Source organism: Hippopotamus amphibius, chromosome 7 (genome assembly GCF_030028045.1).
Source record: "Hippopotamus amphibius kiboko isolate mHipAmp2 chromosome 7, mHipAmp2.hap2, whole genome shotgun sequence".
In the NCBI taxonomy this organism is placed as follows: domain Eukaryota; kingdom Metazoa; phylum Chordata; class Mammalia; order Artiodactyla; family Hippopotamidae; genus Hippopotamus; species Hippopotamus amphibius.
The window spans coordinates 52,277,147-52,283,875 of NC_080192.1; positions in this window are offsets into that span (position 1 = coordinate 52,277,147).

A 6,729-nucleotide genomic window follows, 5' to 3' on the forward strand; every position below is an offset into this window, starting at 1 on the left:
AACCTTCTACAGAGAGGAACTTTACCTCCAACTGTTTGGTTACACTGAAGAACAGTTCATATAGGAATGGCTGGATAAATGCTTTATTCTTTTGCCATTTTTTAAAATAATGAGTTAGTTGTGTAGCATCTTCCAGAGACACTGGGGGTTTTTTAAAGAAATGTATAAGAATTTATAAGGATTTCTGCCTTATCCCTCTTAGGTTTAACCCCGAATTTGAAACAAGCCATTTTTTTCCCCTTACCATAGACACTTTTATATAAACATAATGACCTTCCCTTATTTCTTCCTCATGGTTGATTTTCACTCTTGATTACTGCTAACTCTTCTCCTCTGCTTTTTTTCTCCCTCCCTCCTTTAGTTTCTAATACCTTCCTCAGCAATTCCACTTTAGCCACTGAAATTTTTCCCATGCCTCAGGGAGCCAGGATATACCCCAGTAGTCTCTGACCCAGTTTTGGAAAGCAGCATCTGAAAGTATTTTGATTGTTTTTACAACTAGTTAGTTTTTTTTCCCGGCAGTTGCAAAGGAATACACGGAGGGGAAAAGTTCAGTATTGACACTAATGGGGTGTCCACAGAAAGCCCAACCACTTCATGAGCACACAAGACATTTAACCAACTACAGCCAAGCAGTGCCATGCATGTCTAGCAGATTATATGGCAAAAAAATCTACTCAGAACTAAAATCTTTCCAAGTGTACTTTTACTATAATTTTTTGTTATTATGTAGAAGATCATTCTTAGTCTATTTTCTATAATTCATCTGTGTAAAAACATTACATTAACTTCTGATTTTGTTTTTCCTTCAAGTAAAAGTTTAAGAAAATAGGTTCTTTTTTCCCCCTCTAAGTGAGAAAGAAAAAACATGCCGTGTGACTTCCCAAGAAAGCCCTGTAGGTAGAGTTTAGCAATTCCCTCTCTACTTTTTCTACCAGTGCAATTATTTCATGGCCTTTTGCCTGAATAATTCTAAGCTGCTTCTCCAGAGGAAATGAGTCAGAAGAAATAGGCTTGACGTGCACTTCTGTCTTTGGAGATTTCTCTTGATATCTTGTAAATCCATGAGGCTTCATTAAATGCAAGTATTTTGACTTGTCTGCATATTTTTTCAATCTGCTTTTGATAATAAAGTCTGTTTCTAGGGTATTTTAAATTTAAAACCGTATGGTATGTGTAAAATATCCATGCTAGAAAATGGAGAGATGCAAATGGGTTCCGCTTTCTATAGCCCCTACCTAATGTCAGCATCTGGGGGCAGGATTCTGCGTGGTGAGAGAACTCAGGGAGGGGCATGAGAACCAGTTGTGTTGTGCATTCTGAAAGCAGACTGCTTAGCTGTGCAGTGGCAACAGCAGGAACATGTAGGATGGCACTTGACTGATCTAGCAGAGGAGTATAGTCACTGGGACTTTGGCTAGTTTTGTCCCTAGGGGCTTTTGCAGGTCTTAAAAACGGTTGAGGAATTCCAAAATTCAGTTAAATTTGAAAATCTGATGCCTCCTTTGATCTGAGATTTATGACTCAGCCGATCAAACTTCTAGATTAGGTGTAGACTCATTTCATTTTCGGTGTGTCAAGATCTGGGCAGCGTAGGACACCTCTTGACTCCAGAGCCATCCTGGTCCCAGTCACTCCAGGCTAGGCCAGCAGAGCAGTCAGTCCCCAAAGCTGAAGCAGACAGAGGATATGAGTGGCTCCTTTCTAGTATTCAACTTATATTCATTTAACAACTGTTAAACATCAACTATGCCAAGGATGGTGATACAACAGCCAACCAGGACAAACATGGGCCCTGCTTGGTTAGTGCTGGTAGTGTGAGGTGAGCTGGCTCCAACCACCCACGCAGGCCAAGAGCTGAGGCGGTTGTAAGCAGGAAGGCAGTGAATAGTCTGCAAACTTGTTTTATTTTATATCTCCCTACCAATTTTGGAAAAAATGTGATGCCTTGATGGATTTTTTAAAAAAATCTGAAGTCACCATCATTACATTTAAATGTCTCAAATGATGCACTTTATCATGCATTGTAGGTATTGACATTTAAAATAAAAATGTTAATTGTTCTTTTTTTCTTAAGAACTTTTATTGAGATACAGTTAACATACAATAAACTGCATATATTTAGAGTGTCCTACTTGGTATCCCAATCTCCCAATTCATTCCCCCCCAACCTTCCCCGCTTTCCCCACTTGGTGTCCATATGTTTGTTCTCTACATCTGTGTCTCTATTTCTGCCTTGCAAACCAGTTGATTTGTACCATTTTTCTATACTCCACATATATGTGTTAATATACGATAGTTGTTTTTCTCTTTCTGACTCACTTCACTCTGTATGACAGTCTCTAGGTCCATCCATATCTCTAAAAATGTCCCAGTTTCATTGCTTTTTATAGCTGAGTAGTATTCCATTGTATATATGTACCACATCTTTTTTATCCATTCATCTGTTGATGGACATTGAGGTTGCTTCCATGTCCTGGCTACTGTAAATAGTGCTGCAATGAACATTGGAGTGCGTGTGACTTTTTGAATGATGGTGTTCTCTGGGTATATGCCCAGCAGTGAGATTGCTGGGTCATATGGTAGTTCTATTTTTAGTTTTGCAAAGAACCTCCTTACTGTTCTCCATAGTGGCTGTATCAAATTACATTCCCACCAATAGTGCAAGAGTGTTCCCTTTTCTCCACACCCTCTCCAGCATTTACTGTTTGTAGATTATCTGATGATGCCCATTCTAACCGGTGTGAGGTGATAACTCGTTGTTTTGATTTGCATTTCTCTAATAATTACTGATGTTGAGCAGCTTTTCATGTGCCTTTTGTCCATCCGTATGTCTTCTTTGGAGAAATGCCTATTTAGGTCTTCTGCCCATGTTTTGATTGGGTTGTTTGTTTTTTTGATATTGAGCTGCATGAACTGTTTGTATATTTTGGAGATTAATCCTTTGTCTGTTGATTCATTTGCAAATATTTTCTCCCATTCTGAGGGTTGTCTTTTCATCTTGCTTATAGTTTCCTTTGCTGTGCAGAAGCTTTGAAGTTTCATTAGGTCCCACTTATTTATTTCTGTTTTTATTTCCATTACTCTAGGGGGTGCATCAAAAGAGATCTTGCTGTTATTTATATTGAAGTGTGTTCTTCCTATGTTTTCCTCTAGGAGTTTTATAGTGTCTGGCCTTACATGTAGGTCTTTTATCCATTTTGAGTTTACTTTTGTGTATGGTGTTAAGGAGTGTCCTAATTTGATTCTTTTACATGTAGCTGTCCAGTTTTCCCAGCACCACTTATTGAAGAGGCTGCCTTTTCTCCATTGCATGTCTTCGCCTCCTTTGTCATAGATTAGTTGGCCATAGTTTGTCTCTGGGCTTTCTATCCTGTTCCATTGACCTATATTTCTGTTTTTGTGCCAGTACCATACTGTCTTGATCACTGTAGCCTTGTAGTATAGCCTGAAGTCAGGAAGCCTGATTCCACCAACTCTGTCTTTCCTTCTCAAGATTGCTCTGGCTATTCAGGATCTTTTGTGTTTCCATACAAATTGTAAAATTTCTTGTTCTAGTTCTGTGAAAAATGCCATTGGTAATTTGATGGGGATTGCATTGAATCTGTAAATTGCTTTCGGTAGTATAGTCATTTTCACAATGTTGATTCTTCCAATCCAAGAACATGGTATGTCCCTCCATCTGTTTGTGTCTTCTTTGATTTCTTCATTAGTGTCTTATAGTTTTCTGAGTACAAGTCTTTTACCTCCTTGGTTAGGTTTATTGCTTGGTATTTTATTCTTTTTGTTGCAATGGTGAATGGGATTCTTTCCTTCATTTTTCTTTCTCATCTTCCATTGTTAGTGTATAGAAATGCAAGAGATTTCTGTGTGTTAATTTTGCATCCTGCAACTTTGCCAAATTCATTGATGAGCTCAAGTAGTTTTCTGGTGGCATCTTTAGGATTTTCTATGTATAGTATCATGTTATCTGTGAACAGAGACTGTTTTACTTCTTCTTTTCCAATTTGGATTCCTTTTATTTCTTTTTCTTCTCTGATTGCTGTGGCAAGGACTTCCAAAACTATGTTGAATAGTAGTGGCGAGAGTGGACATCCTTGTCTTTTTCCTAATCTTAGAGGGAATGCGTCCAGTTTTTCACCATTGAGAATGATGTTTTCTGTGGGTTTGTCATATATGGTCTTTATTATGTTGAGGTAGGTTCCTTCTATGCCCACCTTCTGGAGAGTTTTTATCATAAATTGGTGTTGAATTTTGTCAAAAGCTTTTTCTGCATCTATTGAGATGATCATGTGGTTTTTGTCCTTCAATTCATTAATAGAGTGTATCACATTGATTGATTTGCATATATTAAAGAATCCTTGCATTCCAGGGATAAACCCCACTTGATCATGGTGTGTGATCCTTTCAATGTGTTGTTGGGTTCTGTTGGCTAGTATTTTGTTAAGGATTTTTGCATCTAAATTCATCAGTGATATTGGTCTGTAGTTTTCTTTTTTTGTAGTATCTTTGTCTGGTTTTTGTATCAGGGTGATGGTGGCCTCATAAAATGAGTTTGGGAGTGTTCCTTCCTCTGCAATTTTTAGGAAGAGTTTGGGAAGGATGGGTGTTAGCTCCTCTCTAAATGTTTGATAAAATTCACCTGTGAATCCATCTGGTCCTGGACCTTTGTTTGTTGGGAGATTTTTAATCACAGTTTCAATTTCATTACTTGTGATTGGTCTGTTCATATTTGCTGTGTCTTTCTGATTCAGTCTTGGAAGTTTATACCTTTCTAAGAATCTGTCCATTTCATCCGGGTTGTCCATTTCATTGGCATATAGTTGCTTGTTGTAATCTCTTATGGTGCTTTTTATTTCTGTGGAGTCTGTTGTAACTTATCCTGTTTCATTTCTAATTGTATTGATTTGAGTCCTCTCCCTCTTTTTCTTGATGAGTCTTGCTAGAGGTTTATCGACTTTATTTAACTTCTCAAAGAACCAGCTTTTAGTTTTATTGATTTTTGCTATTGTTTTCTTTGTCTCTATTTCATTTATTTCTGCTCTGATCTTTATAATTTCTCCCTGTCTACTAACTTTGGGTTTTGTGTGCTCTTCTTTCTCTAGTTTCTTTAGGTGTAAGGTTAGATTATTTATTTGGGATGTTTCTTGTTTCTTGAGGTAGGATTGTATTGCTATACACTTCCCTCTTAGAACTGCCTCTGCTGTATCCCATAGGTTTTGGATCATTGTGTTTTCATTGTCATTTGTCTCTAGATATTTTTGGATTTCCTCTTTGATTTCTTCAGTGATTTCTTGGTTATTTAGTAGTGTATTGTTTAGTCTCCATGTGTTTGTGTTTTTTACAGTTTTTTTCCTGTAATTGATTTCTAATCTCATAGCATTGTGGTTAGAAAAGATGCTTGATACGATTTCAATTTTCTTGAATTTACCAAGGCTTGATTTATAATTGAAAATGTGATCTATCCTGGAGAATGTCCCATGTGCACTTGAGAAGAATGTGTAATCTGCTATTTTTGGATTTAATGTCCTATAAATATCTATTAAATCAGCTGATTTATTGTGTCATTTAAAGCTTGTGTTTCCTTATTAATTTTTTGAGTGGATGATCTGTCCACTGGTGTAAGTGGGGTGTTAAAGTCCCCCACTATGATTGTGTTACTGTCGATTTCCTCTTTCATAGTTGTTAGCATTTGCCTTATGTATTGAGGTGCTCCTATATTGGGGGCATATATATTTATAATTGTCTCTTCTTGGATTGATCCCTCAATGTTTATGCAGTGTCCTTTCTTGTCTCTTGTAACATTTTTTATTTTAAAGTCTATTTTATCTGATATGAGTATCGCTACTCAAGCTTTTTTTTGATTTCCATTTGCATGGAATATCTTTTCCCATCCCCTCACTTTCAGTCTGTATGTGTCCCTAGGTCTGAAGTGAGTCTCTTGTAGACAGCATATATATGGGTCTTGTTTTTGTATCCATTCAGCCAGTCTGTGCCTTTTGGTTGGTGCATTTAGTCCATTTACATTCAAGGTAATTATTGATATGTATGTTCCTATTACCATTTTTTTTTTATTGTTTTGTTTATGTTTTTGTAGGTCCTTCTCTTCTGTTTCCTGCTTAGAGAAGTTCCTTTAGTATTTGTTGTATGGCTGGTTTGGTGGTGCTGAATTCTCTTAGCTGTTGCTTGTCTGTAAAGCTTTTGATTTCTCTGTCGAATCTGAATGAGATCCTTGCTGGGTAGAGTATTCTTGGTTGTAGGTTCTTCCCTTTCATCACTTTAACTATATCATGCCACTCCCTTCTGGCTTGCAGAGTTTCTGGGGAGGAATCAGCTGTTACCCTGATGGGAGTTCCCTTGTATGTTATTTGTTGTTTTTCCCTTGTTGCTTTTAATAACTTTTCTCTGTCTTTAATTTTTGTCACTTTGGCTACTATATGTCTTGGCATGTTTCTCCTTGGGTTTATCCTGCCTGGGACTCTCTGTGCTGCCTGGACTTGGGTAGCTATTTCCTTTCCCATGTTAGGGAAGTTTTCAACTATAATCTCTTCCAACATTTTCTTGGGTCCTTTCTCTCTCTCTTCTCCTTCTGGGACCCCTATAATGCGAATGTTGGTGCGTTTAACATTGTCCCAGAGGTCTCTTAGGCTGTCTTCAGTTCTTTTCATTCTTTTTTCCTTATTCTTTTCCACATCAGTGATTGTCACCATTCTGTCTTCCAGGTCACTT